The sequence below is a fragment of the Myiozetetes cayanensis genome, unplaced genomic scaffold (assembly GCF_022539395.1).
Source record: "Myiozetetes cayanensis isolate MyiCay16 unplaced genomic scaffold, myiCay2020 scf7, whole genome shotgun sequence".
NCBI lineage: Eukaryota > Metazoa > Chordata > Aves > Passeriformes > Tyrannidae > Myiozetetes > Myiozetetes cayanensis.
In genome coordinates, this window is record NW_026087964.1 from 20,738,213 (window position 1) to 20,765,205 (window position 26,993).

Here is a 26,993-nt window from a genome sequence, read left to right on the forward strand (position 1 = left end):
ATGTATAAAGAGTTCCCAACAACAGCTATCTGTACTCAAATATACAATGGAGGTACTTGTCATGTAAGCCTATGATTAGTAGTCTCCTGATGAAAATAATTAACCCTTTCAATTCAATTTCTATTCTTCCAGAACAGTCAAAGAAAGGCCTTTCAGTATTTTCAGGATGCCATTTGGGTGTCTGGACTTCTACACAGCCTGATACAAAGAAGCAATTGCAAAAGAAAGGTGAGTGTGATGCAAGTCTGAGCACAAAATCTATGCTTCAGGTATAATGAAAGGGTGTTTCCTGCAAGAAGAGTGATGTAAACCTGAGTGGGACACCAATGGGAAAACACATACACGACTTCTGTGGCAAACTGTACAGCACTGCATACAGCATTTCACTGTGGACAACACACTAGAAGGAGGAAAGGTGGAAGGAAAAAAAATGGGGAAGAAAAATGGGGGGAAAAAACCTCTTAAAATTAGAAAATTTTTACTTGCCTGAAATCCCACCCACTGCAAGGAGGTGCTTGTAGACCCCAGGCCAAATATACTCCACTGAGGTGCCTTGTTAGTCCTCTCAAGAAATAGTCTGCTCTCTCCATTACACTGGGATTAAAGTCCCTCTTACATAGCAACTCTGCACGTAAAGTGGAGGGAACTGGAACCACTAAATCCCTTGCATGAAAATGCTCAGAGCTCAACCTCCCAGAGGAAATCCCCAGCCACGAGGCTGCTTCTTCTGCACATGCTAGGAGCCAATGCTTCCCTTCAGACACAAGCCATGTTGTGCAGGCAGAGCTTCATCAGAGAAGGTTAATAGGCAGGGATTGCATTTCGTATTGGTATACAAATGTGTATTGACTCAGTAAGTTAAAACCAGATTATTTTTCACAATTGTTCTTCCCAGTACACTTTGTTCAATGGAAAGAAAACTAAAATTTAGAGGAGCTGTAGTATTTATTAATCTCTGCAGACTCACTGCAATCATAATTGGGCAGCCTAACTGTTCAGAAGATTATGCCAGTGATGCAATTGCACCACAATACAAATAAAGATATCTGCATAAAGTGGGCTGCAAAGTACTAAAAATAAAGACCTAATTAAGTTACACATTTGTGCATCATTGCCCTTTTTATTAGAGTTTGGAAAATTGAAGGCAACATACTATTACATATCATGTACTATTATTCACATAAGTGCCTAAATTGCAGAGTTTTGGGAGATACTAGTTATGCGCTTATTAAAAAATCATTTAATTCATCATATCATACACAGGCTTCTTTCAAGACTGAAATAGGAAACATGAAAGCAACATCTGAATAGCAAGTCTCAATCAGAAATTATTTCTGCTGCCATAACAACAGATATTCCCTCCAGATTTTCATTTTCCCTCTCACATTGAGCATAGCAGGGGCTGGAGGAGATTTTCTGAACCCTAATTCATGTTCTTTGCATTTACTTAAAAAAAAAAAAAAAAGAAGTGTGCTGAGTACAAACTGTGACAGGAGTTCACAACTCCTCATAAAGCTGTGGAAAACTGTCGATATCATGTAAGTACAAAGTTAAAAGACCTGAATAAATCAGGTTTAGACTGAATGGTTAGACCAGAGGCTCTTGGGGGCAAAAATGAGGTAAACATCTGCACTGGACAGAGTAGAAATACAGAAACAGTTATTTTAGAAACAGAGGACATCCTCGAATGTGCAAAGTGTAGTTAGATGTAGGGATACAACCTAGTTAGCCTTCGCAGCAGATGTGATGATGGAAGCCTTGGCCCAGCTTGCCCACACACAGATAAAGTTGCCAAGTAGCTGTCCCTTAATGAAGCCCGGCTGATGTTTCACACCCAGCTATCACTTTCTGGTTTTCTTCCTTGACCTTCTCCCCTTGTTCCTAATTGATTACAGGCTTGGCTAGCATTGGAATTTGTTCAGCTTCACAGTCAGCAGTCAGCCCCCAGCTAGGGTGGCAGCATCCCACCAGACCCTTCTCCAGCAGGGGAATGGGGACAGGGAGTGTTGCCAGAGTACAAGGGGCACTCTGGGGCAGCTGACCTCTGGTCCTCTGGAATCAGCTGCTCTTCAGTGCAATTCTTCCCTCCCTGTGAACGCTAGCTTCCAAAACCCAAATTCAGGGTTTGATAGGCTTAGCTATTCAGAAGCCATTTAACATCCGAAATGGCTTTCTAAGCACTCCCTCCTTTCAGAGAGCATCAGAGAGACAAAAGAAAACTTCCTCTCAGAATTTTAATATAGATATATATTCAAAACAGGCTTAAATATTTTAAAGAATTTCTAAACTGCAGTTTGTTTTATGTGAAGTGATTCAAGTGTCTTTATCACAAAAAGCACAGCTGTTGAAAGTGTCTGATAGTACTTTTTTCATCTTATTATTTATCTCGTCATTGCTTCACTAACCACAGCGTATCTTTCATCTTAACAGTCAATAAGAATTTCTGAAGTACTAATTTATACAACTTCTACTTGAGTTAAGAAGCCTATTACCATCCTCACGTTAGAGATGGACAAACTGCAACTGTCCCAACACTGAACACCACCGATGTCACATAAGCAACATCTTTCCCTAACAGCTCTTTGAACCATGCAACATGCACAGCCTGCATGTCCTCAGTTAGAAACACCAAGCAGAACATAGTCCTTCTTCCACAACCAGCTTTTACAACCAAGGATGTCACACACTGCTTTTATAATGGTAAGAGACAGCACCAAGTTACAGTGGAGCTGACTCCAGTGAGATGCGTGTTATTCCTCCTTTGACTTCTGTGCATATCCCTTTTCAGTTTTCCTTAGTGATGTGGGCTTAAAGCTCTTGAAAAAAAGAGCATGAATCTACAACTACACACTCCATTTAGTCTGAATGAGGTCTGTGAAGGTTTTCAAGTCAGATTTCTTTTGGATTCAACAACGAGCTCTTGGAAGAGCTAACAGCAGCACCTTTCTTGTATCCTTGCAGATGGGACGGCTATACTTACAGCTAATCCCAAAACCTTCACTTTAAAACCTCCCCCAGGTTCTCTGCCTTAAATATTCAGAAGCCCAGGGAGTCTGGAAAGAAATGGAATAAAAAATAAATAAAACTGAATGGAAATTTTTAGCCTCATGTTTTGACCTGTCTTAGTCTAAGTTCATATAAAATTAAGAATGCAGTTTTCAAGGCACAAACAAACCCTACAGTATAAAAAACTGACATTACAACTTACATTAAAGAAGGAGTTGGAACAGAATACCTCAATATGAATGCTTTTAAAGAGCTGAACAGGAAGTTCAAGAAAAGCAATTCTTAGCCATGAACACTTTGTGGGTTTCACTTAAATGTATCGACATAAATGACAACTTTGACCGAACTTCTAACTGCACGTATTTCAGGCTATCAGGCAACTTCAGCAAAGTCTCTTTATTCAAGAAGTCCTCTTTTTATTCAAGAACACCCAGAAACCTAAATTTTAAAGGAAGTCTCCTCATTCCAACTCAGCACCTACTCAGCACCAGGGAAAACCTCTCCATTACAGTGCAGCCTCTTGTGTTGTTGTCATTGAGATGGTGGGTTTTCCCCACCTCGAGGGTTGAAGAGATCCCTACTGACTGATGCTACATAAGTAGCATCAGTCAGGGTCTAGACAGAGACTTTCTATGCAAGTCTTTCTGGTTTCCATGTGATGGTAAGGTCAGATTGATAAAAGGTGTTGAAATGCAGCTGAAGGCACTCTGGGAAAACAAAACACTGCAGCAACAGAGTGGAGCTAAAGGCAAATGAATGTATTTGCAAACCCTCCAAGGAGCATCATGCCCCTTGTAAAACACGGCTGTCCTGACAAGGGAAAAAAGAGAAATGCTCCCAAGCACATGCTATTCAAAGCAGCTTAGGCTGCCAGGCTGCTAATTCTTGCTGTTTGTAAGTTCTTAAACAATCTGTTGACTAGTCTTTCAAGGAGATACAGACTGGCACTGACTTGAATCTTATCGTCTCAATCATCTATAATAAAAGAAGAGTTGAGCTGCAAGAACAGCCAGACAAAGGAATTTCCCTCATGCCAATTCCTGGATGTCACAGGATCCCTACAGGTATATCTACCACGATGGTTTCATGACCAAACACTAGCTTGCAGCTAGCACTCCTAACACCAGTGCTAATAATCCAGGTGGAGAAATTTCCCCACGGGCTATGGAAAGTAATGCCTTAAAGACATCTACATCTCAAATCTATGACTCAGTAAGATGCATATCTATTTTATTACCAATTGAACAAGATTACTCAAGCCACATCTCTCCATTTTTTCCCCTACAACACATTAGCACAGTTAACAAATATTTAATATATGCAGGAATCCTTACATAAACTAGATGTTAGCACCTCTTAAATTCCCCAGTACTGCCAATGTAGACAGATCCTTCCATGATTAAGCACAATGTGGTTGTGTAGGAACTGAAGGCAGGAACCTTCACAGCACAGATACACAACATCCATAACTCCTTTGTTCTGACACACTGCAACACAAGCCATCTTATTGGTCATTAAATGGTATTTTTCCATATAATTTTAAATTGTTCCAAAATAAAGTGTTTTTCTAAATGTAATGCTTTCCCCTGACAACACTAAAAACACTACTTAAGTTAGACAGTTTAATATGACATGGGGGGTCTTAACAGAGAATGAGGAGAATTTAACAGCAACCTTTAATTATTTGCTTGGTGTAAGGGGGAAATCATAACTTATGAGCCACATAGAACTTTCCCATCCATTTCAACTTGGGGGAAAAATTTGTACAGCAAGGAAGTGTTTGTTAATTTTTCTCTATATCTCTGGTCACACTGGGACACAAACAATGCTACTACACCCTACCCACTGGGAAGGGAGGTGGTCTGCCCTGATTGCAGCTAAAAGGTAGGTCTGTACAGAAAAACCTCAAATAACACTGCAAGCTTACAACTGCCTTGTCAGGGAGCAAAACACAAACAGGGCGAATGAAAAGCGATGTTTATGGTCCAACCCACCAGGGCAGACTGAAATACCAAACAGTACATGTGCTTACAATTCCTCTCTCTGTGCCACAGCTTACCCTGACTATTCTCATTTCATCATGTACAAAACCCATTAGTAATTGTCTGTTGCTGTGTTCCTGCCTTCAACACAAAGCCATGCATTTTCTGAATGCTGCTCCATATCAAACCCACCGCAGTTAGTTAAGCGATGGCTGATCACTTCTGAATCCAAACTCAGCTACCCTACTTCACAATATATGCAGCCTGTTTTTAGGAAAGAAAAAAAAAGGCAAAGTCAATAAATTTTTAATTTTGGGCAATTTTTACCTTGTGTTTTGCAGCTGCTCCATAACAAGAATTATGCTTCATAGCAAGAATTAAAAGAATATTTTCAACTAAAGAATATCTTAATTTCAAATTTCACCAGTCAAATTCAAAGTCCAGTTCCCTCTCATCGGATAAGTAGATTCTCTTGGGTTTTGGATATATATCAATTTTTAAAAAGTACCAACTGAACCATTAGGGCTAAAAGAATATCTCTGAAAAACAATATCCTGAAACTACAAAGGTTACACTGTGTGCCAAGGAAAGAGCATCAAACACACGCTCCAACTTGGCTGGTCCTTAAGACACTGTCAGCCTAAAGCCAAACCAGTTCAGAGCCAGATACTTCAAGTAAAAGAGAAGCTGTCTCTGGCTTGTGCTCTTCAGGGTGCAAATGACGCAATGTCAAGACACTGTAGTATTTGGAGAGGGAGAAGGCTTAAATTTGAATGAACAGTCACATGCCTTTCAGACATGGTTCAGGCCCCACTTACATCAGAGGGAAGTACTTCAGCCCATCTATTCCATTAGCACCAGCAGGCCAAAAACAAAGTTCTGCAGATGTTAAAGTACTGCCTAGAATACAAAAGCAGAGCAAAAGGAATCAGATATTGCTAAAGAAAATGGACAAAATATTTTCCTGGCAGGCAAAAATGTTTTCACAGAACATCAAAATCCCTATCGTAACTTATTAGCAGCATCCCATACCATTCAGATCCAATGGTGTTTTAAGAATGTTAGAATTAAACACACACAATGCCATATTTAAGTCTTGACCATAGGTGACCCAAAGCGAGCACTTCTCCTCACAGTCCATCTTTTCTTAGTTGCCCCAATTCCAACAGGTTAGTTAGAATTAACATACCATACATCAGTAACAAGGCTGGCAAATGCCTCCCATTAGAGAGGGAAAACTTATTTTCTACACTGTTCTTTCAGTCTTACACAGGACAGAGCTTACCACCTGAATAAAAGGTTCACCAACGACTCTCTAGATAATATCTCAAATTGCTGCCATGAAGATTTTAAAAACTAAGTAGAGTATTTAGGGAGACCAACCCTCATCCTTGCTCTAAGTTCTTCCTTGTTGACCTTACAGAGACGCCTTGATTTTCTCTGTAGGTCTGCAAGAAACAAGAACAGACACTACTTGAATCATCACTCTCCCCATGGAGACAGAATAGGCAGCCCCTAACTTAAACATCACAGAGTAGGGAACGCAGGGAGAAGGAAACTCCTAGCACTGCTCCTAGGACTGCTTGTCCTTCTCCAGCACTACGTTTAAAGACACAATCACTCATCCACAGTAGGGCTACACTGACATTTAAAAAAAAAATCAGGGAGGGGAGATGCTGTTTGGTACTTTTAATACAGACAACTCCAAAACACAAACTAAGCCCCAAACCTGGGGGTTTTCAGGCTACACACAACTTAACTATGAACTATAAAAATTCAGAAAATGATACTATTTAATAAAAGAAACATAGTATGCAACTTTCAGTATTTAATGTACTGTTATCATAATTACATATGCAGTGAAGTCCTTGCCAAAGCCTTTGCAGCAAACAAAACCAAAACCCTGCTCAAGCTTTTGGAATTCACCTCTGGTAAGATCCAAGCAGCCAAATAGGAAACTGAAACCACAGCCTGGGAAACTGTATAGCCACAAACAGTCAACAGCCCAGGAACTATAGAGCACTTTTCCCTTTTCCTAGACTGAGCAAGCCAGTCCAGTCATTCCTTTGTGCCACTTCCAAAGACAATTAGCAAAGTCTTGCTTTAATTAGCTTCTCCAGAGCTATGAGCACAAGGAAGAGTACTGTACAACTTCAGAAATAAAACGTGTGATTAAAAAAAGGCAAACTGAGGCAGAGCTGGAAAGGAGATAGGGAAAGACCAGATAAAGCAAGAGACATGAAATCCCAAAGCATGTCCTCCCAAAATGCTGGGTATTATGTGGGGTAAGCCAGTGCTCATGCTCAGAACAAAGAGCCTTCTCATCTCAAATAGGATTTAAAATTATCTTTCTCATTTCTCATTCTCAAAACAATTCATCCTAGACAAGATCTCTACAGTGCACTGTATAATGGTTTGATATACCTATATGTCTGTTTAATACCAACAAGATTAATGCACCTTTTGAGCATTTCTAACTTCTGGTTAACGAATTTTTTGTGGCAATATCCTACCCCTAGTCGTTTCCCAGCCCAGGGGTCTCCTTCGCTCTTCTATTATTTCCCCTCTAGCACAACCCTTAACTGCTTTTTAACTCTAACAACTGTCAGAATAAATGGTTTACTATAGACCAGATAAAATAAAAATATGTATCTTAACTCACATTTTAAGGTAGGGAAAAGAAAAGAAAGGGGTAATTTACTCTGGCATAGTTTACCAACAGATTAATTTATGCTGCATTTTGTCCCATTTTCCATTCAAGGTTTAACTGTTTTTCCCTTTAATATCTGTTTTAAAACTTAACACATCAAAAGACTGACTGTTTCTTCTGTAAACACACACTGTGCTTCAAACACAGCAGGGCTGTTACCATTTAGAAAAATAAATAACTTTTATACATGTTCATATTCTATTAGAACCAAATCAAGAAATATACAAAGAATGAAAACACAACACTTCAATGCTTAGAGCAGAAGTTTAAAAACAAACAAACAAACAAAAACCAACAAAAAAGAAAACAACACCTAAAAACCCATGATGTTCTCTTTCAGGGAGTCTAAAGAAAGAAGGAGAGACACTTTTTACAAGAGCATGTAGTAGCAAGAAAAGGGGAAATGGCTTCAAACCAAAAGTGAGTAGGTTTAGAGCAGATATTATGAAGCAATTCTTTACTGTGAGGGTGGTGAGGCACTGACACAGGTTATCCAGAAAAGCTGTGGATGTCCCTTCCCTGGAAGTGTTCAAGGCCAGGTTGGATGGGGCTCTGAGCAACCTGGTCCAGTGAAAGGTGTCCCTGCCCATGAAAGGGAGTTGGAACAAGATGATCTTTAAGGTTCCTTCCAACCCAAACTTCTGTTTCACTTATTCCAAGAAGTAGGAGTCTGCTGAGAAAGAGAAATTCAAAGTTTGTGTTTACCTCCCAGTAGGAAAAATCACCTCAAGAAAACCAACATTTTCCTTAACAAAATATACCTATTAATTTCTGTTCTTCATACAGTAGCTAATATAGAGCAATGCCATTACTATCTCTGCAACCACCAATACCCACCAACACTGGGAATTAGTCAAGCAATTAACTGCAGGCAAGCACGATTGTGCCACAGATCTTGAGAGGAGGTGTTAAGTCGTTCCATGCAGGGGAAGGGATACATGAGACCTTCCAGCTCAGTTGGCGGCACACAGCGCTCTTCCTCAGCAATCCTACACTGCTGTACCAAGATAACAAGTATATGTTTGCACAAAGGGGTGGCTGACATGAAATTAAATCACCAAATTTCAACCAGTTTTAATATGTGAGAGTGAATTTGTTGGAGTAAAGTTCTACTGGTTATATATTCCAAAATTAATTGGAGCAGCAATTAATGTTCTGCGTGCTGAAGAGTTATATATACATGCCAATCTTAACAGCAGTCACTCAAAAATTCACAGAAAAAAATCCTAAGTACTATTCTCACTGCGCCTTCCTGGATGCACAGGCAGAGTGTAGCATCCCTTTCACAGCACTCAGAAGTGCAGCACACACGCAATTAAAACATCAGAATTCCTTACTAATAATAATAATATGGTCCCACATCTGATGGCTGACAGCAGCCTATAACGAAACAGAAAAGCAATTCATGATTTACACAAAACCAGGATGGAGGTTAAAAGTAAGATTTGTTTCCTCTAGAGAAAGACAGAAGGACCTAAATGATTATGATTACCGGTGACTATTCAGGCAAACAGATCATCTGTGATAAAAGCAATCAGGAAGTGTCTGGTATACCATCATCACTCCTAGCTCTTACTTTTATCCTATAGATTTCTTGTAATACCTTTTTCTGCCCTTATAATATGGGCTAAGAGTTGATTATCATCTCAAGAGTAAAGTCCAAAACATGCCACTTGTCTCAGTGGTGGCATCAAGAGCCCTCCTCCGGCAACACAGTCATTGCTAACATGCATCTGAAGTTTGCAGTTCAAAAAATTAATACAGTTTAAGAAACTCATGTATCACAACCAGTATTTTGGGGGGACATTCCCTGTCATGCTACCTCTTCTTTGTACATGCCATGCAGGGCTTCCTCAGAAACAAAGCCAGCCTTGTTCTCATCTGAGGGAGGACACCTCCTCATCAGGGAGGGTGGTACGACTTCATCTGGGAGGAAGAGCAGCCAGCCTAAAATCACTCATCAGCTGCCCTGTAATAGCATGAGGCACCTCAAGAGAAGAGGGAGCAGAGGACACGAGGCAGACATCTGGGCAGCTCTCACTTAGCTGTATTCCTAAACCCATTTCTGTACTTCTCCAGTTCTGCATGTTGCTTGGTCCCCATAGGTTATTATTATTGTAGATCCCACCTCCAAGCAACCTAACATGTTACTGTGGAAGCAATGAAGCTTTCTTCAGGGACAGCGTAAGGGCAGTGAAAACCCCAGTGTGACAGGACTTTAACACAGCATCTACCTACACAATTTCATTCAGAATGCAAGGAAAGAGACAAGGCTTGCTGTTCTCCCTTCTCCTCTTCCAGTGTCCTGTGATTCATTTCCAAAGACAAAAGTTCTCATTTCTAATATATATGAAATGTTTGTGCTTGTCTGACTCGATGTGGAAAGGAAAGCATAAAAAGAGTAACTGGGTCACAGGAGCAATTATCAAGTTATATTAACATGGAGAAATGCATGTGACACCAGGAAAACCAGAAGATCTAAAAATTCCTGTTGGCATGCCATTTCTTAACTTTGTATTTAAAGCATCTAATTAAAAGCTGTCAACTCCATGTTAGTATAATAAATACTTTGCTTTTATCTTTGAAGATAAAGGTTTTACAAAAAAGGTGTTTTTAAACATAGAAATTGTTATGCCATGAAAAAGCAATAGGCAAAGGAAGGAAATGAGCATGTAAAAGCCTCCTAAGATTACTCCACTTCAGAACCAATAAGAAAATTTTCTGATCTTGATTCTGACAATGAGCTGCCATTCTACAGTAAACTCAGTTTCTGAGGCCATCTCTGGTGCCTCTTAAGGTAACAGCACTAGAATTAGAATTCCCAACAGAATTACCTTTTTTTTTTTTTTAAATACCTGCTTCTAACAGAACATATAAACCCCACACTGTTATTTCACTACAGTGCTTTGCCTCTTTCAGATACTTAGTTAAACCAATCTGCTCCAGCTGCATTATTCTCACCTTGTCATGTTGTGAAGTTCTCTGCAATTGAAAATCATTTAATGGAACTGTTTTGCTTCAAGTTGAAGCACTTTATTAGGTTGTGTTGCTTTCTAGTTATGGCTAACAAGTATGAAAACATCCATTTCAAAAGTAAGCAATAATTTTACTAATTTCCATATGGTGTGCAGATACAATCTGAGGTAAGAAAATATCAGCCTCCACAAAAGCCAACCATTCACATGTACACTGCTGTTTCAAGGAAAAGTTTCTTTCATCCACAGCTTTTGAGAGAGGCAGAAATATGGCTTACCAATGAGCTTGTCACATTCAACTTACAAACCCTTGGAAAACACTAGTTTGTAATCATCCATTTTTACCAATCAGCTGTGGCCACTTGACAAGCTTTGCGCAGGGTCTCTCTCATGGCCTTTTTAAACTCCCTGTTGTGCCATGAAAGCATTTGAATCAGCTTCTGAATTAGAGATAATAAAAGCTATAGACACAATTGCATTAGGAATAGCCAAGGAAATGTAAAGAACATAGCTTATGTGTAAAACTCGTAGACACAAACTTCAGTTTCTGCAAAACAAAACAAAACACATTTATTCTCACATTTGAGTATTTAGAACCCTTCAGGATAAACCCTCGCCTGTCCTAAAACAGACAAGGGAAGGAAAGAAAGAAACCTCAAAAACACCTTTAAATGGGTTTATATTGTACTTATACATGGCTCCCCACTGCTCCACTGAGGAGTTTTATATGGATGTTAGTGCCTAACTCCATGCAAGGGATTTAGGCTTATTTTACTGCTACATTTTGTAGCTGATTTCATTATCTAACTCCTCTGTGGAAATATGTGCATCACTCTCCTTAGAGCATCTCCTCTGTCAGTTTTTAAAATCTAAGCAAATTCAGCTTAATTCTCTACCATGATGGACACGCTAGAGGATTGAAGACCTCCTTTCAAGCTCACCTTCTGCAAGGAGGATTCACATCCTGCCATAACAGCACATTGCATTTACCCATGCCAAAAACATTTGCTTGCAATCTCAGCTCAAAGAGCAATCCCAGAATGGGGAAAGCCCAGTTCCATGCTTGAACACTGGTTGCTTGAGGAAGTTCTCAAGTATTGGCACCCAGCAGCAGGGCAAACTCAGGATGTGCTAATACTGTGTGCCAAGCAAGAACGCTCTACGAGAGCCTGAGGCCACTGCGCAAAAAGTATTCACCCCATTACTTTGGGAGAACTAATGACATTAGTACAAACATCAGCAACCTGTGAATTTTCCATCCCTATACCACAGCAAAAATAGTACAGGCAGCAGAAGGTAAAACTTAACACTAGTTAGGTTTGCAGTTGGATCAGCATCTCCTGAATCAGGCCCACACTGCCCAGTTTTGGTTTTACAGCTGGAATGTTGTGTGGGATAGCAGTCTTTTTTTAAACTCTTGCACACATGTGTTATTTAACCCACAGATTTAAAACATCCCCGGGACTTACAGAGATGAACCTTAACAGCTTTCTAGGAGCAATAGGATTTATTGGGCCAAAAATTAAGGGGCTACAATCTCAAACTTCTGATTTATAGCAGAAGCTCATATTTCTTCATTTAAGTGCCTGTGCAAGCTGAGATACTGTCAACCAGATCAAGTGCTATTTTCTCCAGCTCTATATTTACACTTCAAGGACTATGTAGAAGCACAAAGGAAAAGCAAAGAAACCAGTTAAATGTCTCAATGTGAACCTTTTGGGGAGGGTTCAGAGAAGTCTGGGTTATCTGTCTTCAAACAGTTTTCCAAAGCGGTATAGATCTAGACATCCATCAGAACTCAAAGAGGGAGGATCCAAGCTTTAAATTTAGAAAAGTAATCGTTTTACCTTGCATTTGCACAAAAAATTTGAGAAAACATTGCGAGGAAGGTAGGTTTCTCTTCTGCTGTGGAAGGAGGCGCAGCTGAAGAATTTCAGCCTCACCCATGCAAAATTAGATATTTATTTTGGATAAATCCCACAAAATGTTTTCCGCCCAGTTAGCACTCCTACCTGCTGGCTTAGCAGCAGCAGACCAAGGCGCTGTGCTGCAGGATGGCAGGCAGCCAGCCGCCAACTCCTGTTTCTCTCCAGAGACTGGCAGGGTAGACTGCTCAGCAAAGCCTCCGGATTACTGCAAAGCCAGGACAGAGGCAGCTCTCATCTGCCACGTCTCGTGGGCTACAGGGGTCACCAGAGCCACTGCTGACAGAGAGACACCTTCATACAATTCTGACCAGCAAGGTCTGTCACAAATTTAGGGATGCACCTCACCATATCCTGCCTGTCAGCTGTTCCCATCACTGCAACACATGCACACATTTAGAAAGGAGGGAGAAGAATGAGCATCGTCTCCTGACTTGTTGGTAGGACCAGGTAGGCACTGAGGGATCCCCCTTTTTTCTGCCTAAAAATGAGTAAGTAAAACCACATCACACCACTGCATCTGTTGCTACACACACTGGCTGTCCAAAACCAAAGCGTGGAGACTGTATTTCAGAACCAGCATGCGGTAGTGCTGGCTGATTTCTAGCCCAAAGCAAGATAGAAAACAACAGAAACATGACTCCCACCTGAGATACAAATATTTAACAATGTTCTGAGGGTCCCATCACTTCAGCACATCCTTGGCATTAAGCCTCACTGACCTTCCCCAGAACCTCCCAATCACCCCTCTTGATCCCCCTTCCCCACACAGACCTCTCACTGAGAATACCTGAATTTTCTGTGGTCTGCCATTAGTTACGCCTCAGTACAAGGGCAGCACAGTATTGACATGCTGTTAGGCTGCAAAGACAAATTTCCCAGGGAACCCTTCCCTGTCAAACAGCACCATCTTTATCACAAAAGGACATATCTATAAATAATGGTTTTCGAAAAAGAATTACTGGTCCCTAAATGCTTATATGACTCTACCTGAGAGCTTCCTACACTCTGGCATATACAGGACCATCATGTTTACCCATGTTTAAATCCATACTTGCATAGGCAAATATACAGGATATTTTACTGAAAAAGTTTATACATGCCAATGGTGATGTAACAGCATGCAAAGACTATAAAAATAAGGTTAAAACACACTTATATAGTGAAGCATGGTTTGCTAGCAGCTCTTGCACACTCTTAAATAACAGCACATGTTTAAAGCAACACTGCTTTGTGTTATTTCAATATCCTTGGGTATTCATCTTACCAGCCTACAAAGTTATCTAACAATAAGTCTGATCTCAAACATTTCCAAGCAAACATCAAATAATTAGAAACATGTTTCTTTTTCAGTGCTTCTCTTTTCAAATACACAAGTGTCATCAAACATTTTTCCTAAATTTGAGAACTTAAGATAACAAATGCCGAACTTCTCAAAGAAACCAAAAAATCCTGTTTGTCTGAGTGCATGCATCTTTTCTTATATAGTTGTGTTAGTTAAACCACTCCCTTTACTGATGGTTCTCATATTGTTTGACTGTTTTTTTAAATCCTGACGGGAAAAAGACAGAGGAGGGAGGAAAGAAAAAAAAAGAAAGCAAACAGGCTCCCACAGGACTCTAAAAATATGAGTTACTTCCCAAGCAGGCAATTCTTGCTATCTTTCAGATTCAAGTGAAATTACCTGTATAACCTTGCCCTTTCCTTTTACTTATATGTTCCATTTCTGTTGTATTTTTAAGCTGACTTTTACATCTATACTTTTGGGAGAAGATAATTATCAGAGTAAAATTTAATTTCTTAAAAGGAGAAATTTTTTTTAACATTTTAATTTCTTCTAGAAGTCCCAAACCATAACCAGAATTTAACAGTGACTAATGGATGATACGACACCACACTGTCAGCCGAGATAACACAAAATATGGGTGGGGTATTATTGTGTTATGCATCATCAAGATGGGCTTTTAATCTATTAACATCTTTAATGGGCTTCAAAGTCTCCAGTTCCCCGGATACGCCCTGCTCCCATTGCAATGATGGGAAGGAGCAGACTGGTAATGCTTGTGTGGCTTCGTCCTTCCCTGGCCCTCCATGGCTAGCAGACCTGTTCAAGGGCAGGCCAGCTTCCTGCCCCACTTCCTCCATGCCTGGGGCAAACACTCCTCTCCTGGACTGCAGCACTCTCCTTCAGCAACAAGGGCAAAGCAATACAGGACTATTACGGATGGTTAACACCAATATATGCAGGACTCCACTGTATGGCAGAGGAAACAGCACAGCTGCAGCAAGAAGAGAAGGCAGGAAGGACATGGGCCAGTGCTAGTGTATGGTTCCTCTACAAGCACTGGATTTCACTTTCCAAGCCACATCAGCTCCACACCACCCCTCTTCCTCCCCAGAAATCAGGTACCCACCCCATCACTGCAGCACTAGCCCCTCTCTAGCCTAGTGGCAGGCCATCTCTCCATATGTTTAAAGATAGTAAAACAGACCTCAAACTTTCCTGGTATGTCAACACAGACTCTGTCTGCTCTCCATTTCCCAGCATCAGAGAAAAAAAAAGCTTTATGCAGGAAAAATGACCACTTAAGCATTCAAGAGGGAAGAAAAAATTGCAGGAAACTTTCACATAGATTACTTTCATTGCTTTGAAATACCTTACATCACTCTAGCAAAGGGAGTTACCAAAATTTAACTCTGTCTTAATACTTTTAACCTCGTGCCCCTTTCTGCTGGCCAGCATCACTACAGTGACTTAGCACACACCCAGGGCCAGTCATTCCACAGAAAAACACAAGTTTCCCATGACAAAACTGCCAGGACACCTCGAGCCTGCCACTCTGTCTGGGTGCCTGGCCTGGTGGACCTAACAATCCCCAGAGATTTTATACCCAGATGGATACCAAAGGAAAAAAAAACCAACATGGAGATCCTGCATCTCCTGCTAACATAGGAGACATGCAGGATGCTCACAAGACAAGGTCATCAAGTAGTGCTGGAGGTTTCCTTAATGCCATATGTATCCCAAACACCCAGGTTGCCTACTGTATTTAATTCCAGATGAACCTTTCTGTAAATTCATAGATTGTGCCCTATAGGTACTTATCTTCAACTCATTTAAACAACTTAACTAAACTATCTTTCCATTATGCCACATTTAAATCCCAATTTAATCTGACAAGTGCAAAGTTCTCCATGGGAAAGCAATCCTCCTCATTTCTCTTCCTTGCAGTTCCCTTTCATCTTTCATGCTGGTTCTCTCCACAGCTTCCTCTGTAGCTACACAACTCAATACCTTGCTAAGAAATACCTCTTCATAACAATAATCCTCTTTGCAAATAGAATTAACAAGGCAAGTGTAAACATGAGAGCAGTGAATTAGTTGTCATATTTACTCAAACTACTGCTTCCAGTTCCTTATAATGAAATTCTGTATTAAATACAGAGGATGGCTTAATGTCAAGCTCCTCATTTTCTGAATTCTGCATCTGGCCAGTAAGCACTCTGCAGCATCTCCCTCCAACTCATCTGAGAAATTATAATTACGAGGTTTCCAATAAAGGCTCAACTAATTTGTGCCAATATTAGTCACACCAAATTACTGCCATTTAATAACTGTTTGGAGGGCTTTCTACCCTGAGAACACTGTAAAGGAAAGACATGTTTGTACAACAGACAACAACAAAATATGTAAAGCTTACGGTAGTTTCTTCTGTTCAAACAAGTTAATTCATAAAGGTAGGGAACATTTAGTGCCTGCCAGTTTCCTTCCCTCTGGAATCTGTCCTTCACACACAATACTTACATTGGGAAAACTCCCTCCATAATGAGCTAGTCTATAAGGAAAAAAAAATCAGTTGTGATCAAGAGAGTACTGCATGAAACATATTTTAACACCAATATTAAACCCAAAGGATATTTTTAAATGCATAACCTACACTTGGAATCTGTAGAAGTAGTTTAGAAATGTTCCTTTTGGTGCCTTTGAAAATTAAACTGTGTTTGCACTAAAGGGAAAGAAAAAATAACCTCCAACAAAACAGCTAAACACACCGCAAAACTGCTTAAAAGCATATCACAGCAAAGCATGACTAGTGCTTCCAGGAGGGTTTTCCCAAAGGCAGGCAGAATTGATGTTTGTTTGACGGAATACATTACCTGGGGTGCAACATAATCCAGCAAGGAAGACAAAGGAAAGAATGAAAGATTCCTGTTTTCTACAGAAAATAAGGACAGCCAAACAGTACTAAATCATTGAGTTACAACTCTATTTTGACACAGATATAGAAAGACACCACAGAGATTTTAGCGGAGGTTTTTATATTGTGAAGTCCAACAGATTAAACTGTCAAATATAAGTCTTCCAGGAGTTTGCTTAAAGTACTTTATGGCCCTAGCACTATTCATAACAAAACAAACCAGAATTACAGATGCTGGCTATACGGTATTGAGATCAGAAGCAAAAATTTGCATGTTTATTTTCTAGGAAACCTTTCTGTGTCACATATTATTACTTTTAATGCACTACTACTCAAGTTAGCAGTTTACATTCATGGATTCCTAGAGTAAACTGCATCTGACTTCATTCATCTGAGATCAGTGTTCACTATAAATGCAGCTCAGACTACTGATAACGGCAGAAATTTGCATCTAGTTAATCACCCTAATTGTTACGCAGACCACTTTAAAAAGGCACTCATCCGTTTTATACTCAGGTGCAAGGTTTGTTCAGCAGCAGAAGTCACCCTCTAAATGCTTATCCAAACAACACATTTTCAGGGGGGACTGAAGCTCAACGCATTTCAGCTAGAAAAAGAGAATGCTTTTGACGTTGGGAGACACAACTTTGAGGTTAACCTTAGATCTCCAGGTAAATCGAGTTTCATCTTTCTAAAGCATAAAAAGCCCACCACACAAGGTCAGCTCAGTATCCTGCAAGTGATGGAGACCAAGTGTCCACTGTCTTTGTCAGGGCAGACTCCCACATTCATTTCCAGTTGCCTTGATGCAGGGTCTGCCGTTATACCCTTGGCAATATATTTCAGCAACAAGGACCTCTCAGATGAGGCACAGATAAAAAGTGTTCATTAGCAATCTCAGGGCACTGTCTGCAGTGCTTCCTTCAAATTCTTCTGACAGAGCTCTGCAAAGCAGCGCTTGAAACACGCCTTGAAGGTGAATGGAAAGTGGTAAAAGAGACAGCAAGCTCAGTAAGGTTCCAGGGGAATACAGAGTTGCAAAGACTAACACCTCTACTGGCACAATAATTAACTGATGCTAATGATAAAAGGAGAGTATTTGGTCACCTGGTAAGTTGTCTGTTGTACAAGAGTCAGTACAGTTTGTACAGAGAGATGCCCTGAGTTCTTCAAAGGTGCCAAACATGGACAAGGTACGCCCATTCCTCCTGATCTACGCGAACTTCCAAAAGGATGTCATCCATATCCCTTACCAAAAAACTGAAGGCTCTCTTGGGGAAATGAGGCAGACAGCAACAAGAAAAGGTCCTATGTGGGGAGACAGATGACTGAAAAAGAGAAGGAAGATAAAGGTAAGAGTAAACAGTCTCTTCTTTAAGTGAACAGAAGTTACCAATGAACTTTGGCAGAGACGTATGCTCAGGCTTTGGCTGCTTGACACATTCATGTGAGACAAGGAAAGGGGGATGAGCAGTGAGTAGAGGAAGTGTGATGATAAAAAAAATGTATTGTGGTAGAAAGGCCAGGATGTGAGGAATTGCAGGCAGCTCTGGGAGACTGAGTCAATAATGGTCCAGAGGAAAGCTAATGCAAATAAACACAAGAAATGTAAGAAGATGTACGTGGGAAAGAAACAACCATGTCTATATATGACTGTGGAATTCCAAACTGACCATGCTCCTAAGAAACATCCTGACATTTCAGTTTCACAGATTCAAGAAGTTAACTTTCTAGTAAATCTCCAAAAGCAAATCAAATCTTACAAATTACTAAGAAAGAAAACAAAATATGGTTATTTCCCTGTATAGCCCCAAAGCTCACCTACACGTTGCAAACGCCTGACCTATACGGCCCTGATCCTCCCATCCTAAAATGACAAGTAGAATTAGGATCAACTCCTGAAAAAGGTTTCTCATAGCCCAGAATATCCGAGTAGGCAATTCTTCAGGCAGCTCAAAAAGCAACTTGATGAGGAAGACAGAGGCCTACAAAATCATGAATGGCATAAACACAGGACCACTAACCATCTCTGCCACACAAGAGCTAAGAGTGACCACGTGAAGGAAGCCAAGCAGAAGGAGGGAATTCCTTACACAGCCAGAAGCAGACCCACAGACAAGCATCACTCCTGGCCAAAGGCCATAGAGGCTTCAATGAGGTCCCAGGAGGCCGCAGACAGACCAGATAGGCATTAGGAACCAAAAGCCACTAAATGTTTTGAAACAGGGAAAGGTTGCACCTAACTCTGGCAACCCCAAATTGAGGACAGAGTTCAGACTGTATCTAGAGAGGAGGTTTTCAATAAGGGTATCCTGTTCTTATTTTTCTTTGGACATCTGCTTCCATGGAAAGAAAGAAAGAAAAAAAAAAGAAAAAGAAATGTTGCAGAAAGTAAATTAAAAAGGGAGCTGGCTGAAGAAGAAAGGGAAAAAAAATTAGGAAACTAAAGCAGGACACCACACAGAGCATCTCAAAAACACCCTCTGCTCCTTAACTCTCTGGGGACAGCATGGATTACTCCTCTGCCTGCACAAAGCCATAATAAGACAAGGAAGGAGAAACAGGCACAGAATTGCTGAGATACTGGTCATCAAGTCTGGATTCCACCAGCCTATGGACAGAGGCAGGAGGAGATTGACAAGAAGATCCCATTTCCTTTGCAGGGTGCCAGATATGAAAGCTATAAATAAAAAAAAAAATACCCGTAAGCTCAGGAAGAGGCTTTGGAGGAGCAAGAACAGGAACTGCAGCCTCATGCATTAGCTATACATGTCCCAAGGTCTCCTTTTCCCTGCAAAAAGGATGTGAGTCACAGAGTCAGAAAAGCACATCATAAATGTACCCATTTTCACCTCTCCATTATTTTCTCACATTTGATTTCAGCAGGGAATAGATCAGCCCAAAGTATAAGTCAGCTTGCAAGAGCTCCTCACCCCTCCTGATGGCAAGAGACCCTTATTTTGGCCCATAATAGTTGCTCTTTCATTTCTGTACTTAGTACATCTCCGAGAAGCAGTCAGGTACTGCTGACAGTCACAGTACCCATTATACAGCATCCACAGTTGGTTGTATTCCATGCTGCATACACAATATTTTTAGAGTCAACTACAGACTTTATACAAGTTCAACTACTGCAACCACCATGCCAGATAATTCAGCTATTCTGCATGACAGCAAATTGAGACAAATCCCATGCACAGCTAGCTCAACTAGACTTGTTTTCAAATTTGCTTTAACTTCATTTATTCCAGTCTTCCAGACACACCATAGCTTGGAGCACTGGTCTCAGTTCACACCATCTGAGTCTGCTGTACAGCCCCCCAAGAACTCCTTTCTTATCTTTCTTGAGAGGATTTATGCATTACTTATAGGGGGAGGGGGGGGGAAGGTTTGCTGCAGTTCATTTTTTAACCTGAAGGTTAGTAAGCTCAAGCAGCTCGCACGCACAAACATACAGTCTTCTTCTGCACAGTTTTGATTTAAAGAAAAAGGATTTTTTCCGCACAATTACATGCAGCTGTTAGACAACACATTATTTTGGAGGGGGGAAAAAACTAACATGCAAAATATTTCAGAAAGTGGCCACTAAGCACACGGCAACCCTTTCTGTACAGCAATAAAAATTGTAAAGCAAGCATTTTTGTGCCAGTGTTGAATGTCAGATTTTAAAAATAAGAAGCTCTAGCGTAGAAAATCTATGTTAACTCAGACATACGGAAAGACTTTTCCTGAGTCACCAAGCCTCATTTCCTACTGCCACAGCCAAGCACACAATACAGACTTCCTCAGTATATCCTCAAGAACCAGCTAAGGGGCTTGCTTCCATTTATCCCACTTGAACGTAGTTCTAGAACCTCAGTCCTTTTAAGGAAGAAACTGTGTAAATTCCAACTTAAGTTTATTCATGCCAGTTTATATCCATTTGTTCTCATGCCAACATTGTTCTTTAGATTAAACAGCTCCTCGTCCTTTCTAGTGTTTATATCCCTACTGTATTTGCAGAGTGCAATCATATTCCCTCTCAGGCCTCATTTGCTAGGCTAATCAAGCTGGGCTTTCCTCATCTCCTATGGAATAGCAGGCATTTCTGTTCTCCAGCCTCAGTCTGCACCTGTCCCACCCACAGCACAGGTGAGAGAACCTGTGCCTGGCATTCCCCAGGAGCTCACAGCCATCCCACCCTTCCTCCTGCCAGTGTCCTGGCCAAACACACTCTACCATTACCTTTACTTTCTCCAAGGCAGCAAGGCAGCAGCAGCTTGGTCAGCAATGATTCAATGCACCCAGCACATGCCCTGCTCTACCATTCTCAGTAATGGAGCTCCTCGCTTGCAGCAGGGAACAAAGGCAAGACTTGGTCTTCCACCAGCAAGTAGAATATAGTACCATTTGCCTTCAGCATGGATGATTTGTTCAAGTGTGACCACACATCCTAGCTCAGAGCTCGCTACCTCGTGAAGATGTAATCGGTTGATTGCTCACCATTACCTACCAACTACCAGGATTTATTTTAGTTTTTCACAATCTCTGCTAAAAAATCCTTACAGTAGGCAATCTAAGTATTCAAATCTCCCTGTATCTAGCTCCTGAAGTAACTACTCTCTTCAACTCAAACCCTGCAGCAGCCCTTTCTAGGGTCCTCAGGTATTTCCTAAAGAAGTCACCATCCCTCCTGAGGAAGAGCACAGCAGAGCCTACTCAACACCACACCAAAAATGACCAGTTTTGTCACTGGTTCACAACACAGTTGCAGACTTGAAAACCAAAGGAAACAGTACAGGTTTCCAAGTCATGCATTCCATCTCCAGGAAATGATTCCCACAGCTGTAATCTACTGCTTAAATGACTCTTGCTGGGAAAGGCACATTCACTCATGCTGCTTCAGAGCAAAGAATCTTCCTCCTTGTGACAACCAAGTTATGTATTCTTCCTAACACATGACAAAACTATTATTCGTCCCAAAGAGCCCTCTCCAGACCTCAATTTCCCTTAGGTGGCAAAAAATCTCCCAAAAATATAAGCCAAAAAGTATTCCATCAAACACTCATTGCTGTAAAATAAAGGAAGAACAAAAATACCCACACTCCACATGACTGTTCCAGGCAAGGAAATTAATCAGCCAAGATTTTGTCCCAAGGTCACCATGAGAGGATGTCTCTCCCTTCAAGTGCTAGGACATCTGCACACTTATTTTAAGCAAATGCAATTATTCAGGCAGAAAGTAGTTTTAAACACAAGGCAGACAGCTCACTCAGTCTTTCAGAATATACTAGAGCGTGAGACGGCAGGACGATGACATGTCAGATCTAGAATGAACTAGAGGAACACACCGTCGAGCCAGAGGGCACAGCAAAGCTGCAGCAGCTCAGCAGCAACCCATACCTCAGCTTATGGGGCAACACAGCAGACCTTTAGTGAAGCACTGAAACTTGCTGCAGATACTGTCATCCTGCACAACTGACTGCAGACAGCACTTACCATGTACAGCTACCAACAGCATCCACAATGCAAAAAGCCTACAAGCCCATCACCGCTTCGGGGTTGAGTTTTTTTCTTCGTTTTAGTTATTCTGAGTTTAAAGCCAAGAACTATACTTCCCAGCACACAGAAGCCCATCCAAGAATTATAAAACATTGCAAACAAGCAGGCAAAGCAATGAAGTACAAATACAAACCACTACACTTTCCATTTTAATCTGTCTGAATTCATTCTCTCTCTAGCTGCAAGCAGAAGTAGCTCCGTCGCTGCCTTGGGACCCAAGCAAATTCCTGAGAACTTCCAAGTGGGATTCATGGGGTCCATGTTTTGTTCCGAGGACTGTATTTTTCGCACGCTCCTATTTGCAACCCTCGACTACGACTTAATCACAGAGCTGAACTCTGCAAAGCTCATTCAAACAATAACATTAATTTTTTTTTTAAAAAAAAAAGGTACTTCTACAGGCACTTGTGACACTTTTCAGGATTTTTTACCGCACCACCACCACCAGAACCAGACCGGCTGCCGCTGCTATTGGCCGCCCACGGGCGCAGAGCCCAGGCTCGCCCAGGCTGGGGCCAGCTCTGCAGCAGCGGCGGCGGCACCGCAGCGCTCCGGCACGCCGGGGGAAGGCAGCGGCCCGCCGGCCGCCCCCCGCCCCGCACCCCCGAGGCCGGGATGCGCCGGAATCGCCCCGGGCGAGGGTGGCAGGACCCTCCCCCAGCCTCCTGCCCGCTCCCTGGGGCAGCGGGCCGGGGCGGCGGCACCGCGGGCGGCCGCGCACCGAGGGCTCCGCCGCGGGACGCGCTGCGCTGCCCTCCGTCCCCCCTCCCGGCCCGCCGCCGAGCGCACCTGCCCGCCGCTCCGCTGCGCTCCGCCGCCCGCCCCGGAGGCGCCCGCACCGCTGCGGGATGCGGCCAGCCTTCCGGAAACGCTTCCCAGCCCGCTGCGCTTACCCAGGAAACGATTCCGGCCGCCGGCCGCCACCGCCCCTCCTCTCCCTCCGCCCCGGCCGCCGCCCAGAGCCGCGGCCCGCAGGGGGCCGGCCGGGCGGGGCGAGCGCTGCGGAGCTCTGTGGCGGGTGTGCCCACTGCCAGCCCCCGCTCCACCCCTGCCTCACCCTCCCCAAACCCGGCTCCCGCCCCGCCTGACCCCTGGGTCGGGATCCATCGGCGGAGCAGAACTGGGGGTTCTTATTCAACACCTCACTGGCAGCCTCCGGAGCAGATGTCCGTCTGTGAAGGAGTAGGGACTTTGTGTCACGCAGGTTTATCCCTGTGAAAAAAAAAGAAAAAAAAAAAAAAAAAAAGAAAAAAAAAAGAAAAAAAATCGTTTTTCTCCTTAGGGAAAAGAAGGGTCTGGCTTATATTTGGCAAATGTAGTAATGCCCATCTCAAAATGAGGCAGTGGCAATTACACTCCCAAAATGCCACCTGCTGTATTCCAGCGCTCCTCCAGCAATAATGAGAACCAGAGAGGTAGACAGCCGAGAAGGTTTGGAAGCTCTCGTAGAAGAAGACCTTATCGCTCTCTACAGCTGTTTGAAAGGAGGTTTTAGACAGGAGGATGCTGGTCTCTTCTCCCGGGTAAAAAGCAATAGGACAAGAGGAAACAACCTCAAGTTGTACCAGGGGAGGTTTTTATTGGACATTAAGAAAAAATTCTTCACTAAAAGTATGGTCAGGCATTGGAATAGCTGCCCAGGAAAGTAGTAGGATCACCATTCCTGGAGGTACTTACAGGGATGGATAGATGTAGTACTTGGGGACATGGTATAGTTGTGGACTTAGCAGTGTCAGGGTGATGGCTGGACTTCATGATCTTAGAGGTCTTTTTCAACCTTAACAATTGTATTATTTCTGTGACTCTAAGAATAGGTTCTCACACTGGATATGGACTCCAGGTAGCAACACAGGGGACAGTTAAATACTCACGTGGCTGCTAAACATTAGCAAACCCCTCTAGTCATGGACTAATGGAGTGTGCTTGAGACCAGCGTAGTGCTCCAGGCAGCGGTGCTCTGGTGCATCTCAAAACTCAGGTAACCAGTGTGAGTGGAAAGAAATGGGGTGTTCTCATGTGTGGAAAACAAACAAGTAAAGGACCAGGAGACTTCACTTCTCTAACCTGCTTGTAGTACTACAGGGTTAAGGTTGAGAGTAAATCCTTAGGCACATTTCGAGATGGATGAGTAGAGAATCACAGCAATGACCTGGACAGTTAGTAGTCAGGCTTAAAAGAACACACCTGTTATAAGTTAGTATAAGAATTTAGACAACTCAATTCCAATTAAACATTGATAAATTTATTAAGCAAGCGATAATAAAGCAAAACAGCGCTGGGTGGCCTGGAGGGCAAGTGCCCTGCCGAAGCACACCCCAAAATGTAGTAAATGTTCCTTTTTATACATTTCCAAGTCCCGAGTTTTTAATGCGGCTGCATTGAGGCTTGAGTTTGTAGCTCATTCTTAAGTGGTCATCTGGTATTTGTCAGAGATGAAAGGTGCAGTTTCTTATCAGTTGTAAATTTTACTGATACTGATACTTGTTTGCTTAGCAAGATGTCTGCAATTATTTTTACTGATACTTGCTTGATTAACAGGATGTCCATGAAACTTATCTTGTTGAATTATAACAAAAGTTCCTTATTCCCTCATACACGTAAGATTTTATGAACAAAGTTAACCCTTCTATTACAACACCCATAGGAAGATATTTCTGTGTAAAGCCTTCCAAATATGGAGGATATTGTCTGTTCTGTCAAGATAGGTTTTTAAGATTACAGAGGAAGAAACTGCTCATTGCTAAAGCAAAAATTCATCATGGGGTGATAGTTTTGTGGAAAGCATGTAAATGCTAACAGATCTTTTACTGCTATACCTTCTAACAATCTTAGGAAGTCTCTGGAACAGCAGATGCAAAACAATCAGCAGTAAAATAGTGTTGTATGGCGGTGACCAAAGAGGTACAAGGAAATCAAAGAAGTCTATTACAATAATAAAATGGGCAGTCTCATTTTCTCCTAAATTAAAACACATTTAGTAATCCTATTGAGGTGCTCAAGTCTACTTTAAAATTTATCACACAATTTATAATAGCAAATATGTTTATCTGCAAAAGATGATTTTTCCTATGCATTCCAGAAGCTTCTTCAATATTTTGTTCCCTGGCTTTACAACTCTGCTCCTGAGAACATCAGAACACTCATGGACTGAGAACAATTAAAGGAATCATTAAGATGAATAGGAATATAGCATCTTTAATTAGAAATATTTTATGGTCTTAGATGATCATATTGACACCCAGCAGCCTAAAGAAGAGAAGAATATTTGTAATTATAAGCACTACAATGATGAACAAAAAGAAACTACAATTAGGTGAAGATGTACGATGATTAGGCAAAGATGTAATAATTCAGAGCAAAACACCTGGAAATTATACTTAAATACTTACTCTTATATGTATTACTTAAATAACTTACTCTTAAATGTATTGGTTTTGTATGTAGTTGTACCCACATCTTTCCATTTTTCTTAAAATGGGACATGATTTAATCTTCTACTTTGTTCTAAAAAACAACACTTTTATAAGCTAAAACTCACATTTTAATTGATATTTTTAGGTTCAAAACTATGATGATGGTCCAAAAAAGACTTCAAATAGTTATAATGATCTGTAATAAAAACATATGATCAAGAAGGACTGATGACCTCCTGAGACATCCAAAGATCAAATTCAAAACAGGGTGCTTCCCTCTTCAACAAAGCACATCATCCAGCAGGAAGGAAAGCTTTTATGCTTTGACAGCATACTAGAATAGAACTTTCCCTTGAATATGCACTATATCTACTGAAGATATAAAAGACAACTATTGGGTTACCAAGATTATTAGTGAATAACCTATTAATATATTTCTCTGACAGAAATGTCCAGGCAAGATACTCAGAAATTCATGTTCCTTTAATGAGAACTGTAATAACACTGCATTGTGGTTTTCATTATGCGGTTAGAATTATGATTAACATTTAGTTACATAGTCTATATAATGCACTTTGGATTGCAGTGTAGTAAGCAGAGTCATAAAAATGAAGTGTTGGGGAATCTAAATAAGGAATTTCATGCCCTAAATGGCTAGCCAGTCAATACATCCATGTCTTGGAAACATTTCCAGGTGGATACACTACACTGCTTACCTAGGCTCAGTAAGTCTCATCAGGTACTTTATAGAATCATACAATATCCTGAGTTGCAAGGAACCCACAAGGATAATCGAAGTCCAGCTCTTGGTTTAAAGCAGCCCGTTGTGTTAACTTTTCCACTTAATTGGAACAGTTCCTGCAGTTGTGGCCTTGAGGAATTGAATACTGAGCACCTCATGCTCTGGACTTAAGACACAAACATTTTGTGAAATAGTATTTATGAACAACACAGGGAGAAAAAAGAGACTTTTCTATATTATCAGCTCATACCAAAAGAATTTCATTATCGTCTTGCTTGTTTCTGTGTGGGAACTACTGACTGCAAATTTATTTTAGTTGAAGTCTATCCAATTTAGGAACAACGAATGACAGTCCATAGGAGTCTCCATTGGCAAGTAACCCTCTGCAACTGATCCGTGGTGCTGCAGGGGTCTGCAGGCCCTGCGTCGGGACTGGCTTTGCCTCAGAGTGTGCTCTCAGGAGAATTTCGTAGTTTCTCCCTCTGCTTTTTTCTATATAC

General features: G+C 41.4%; 1 protein-coding gene across 11 annotated transcripts in view; it reads right to left on the minus strand.

The window, feature by feature from the left end:
• APBB2 (amyloid beta precursor protein binding family B member 2) overlaps window positions 1-23,273 on the minus strand; it is a 186,548-nt gene extending 163,275 nt beyond the window's left edge. For 4 of the 11 annotated variants that reach the window (XM_050338428.1, XM_050338434.1, XM_050338430.1 and 1 more), the window contains exon 1: window positions 23,128-23,221. The gene's annotated coding sequence lies outside the window, so the exon portion shown is untranslated. The other 7 variants (XM_050338429.1, XM_050338436.1, XM_050338432.1 and 4 more) reach the window with 5 other exon arrangements.
• Window positions 23,274-26,993: the final 3,720 nt, after the last annotated feature.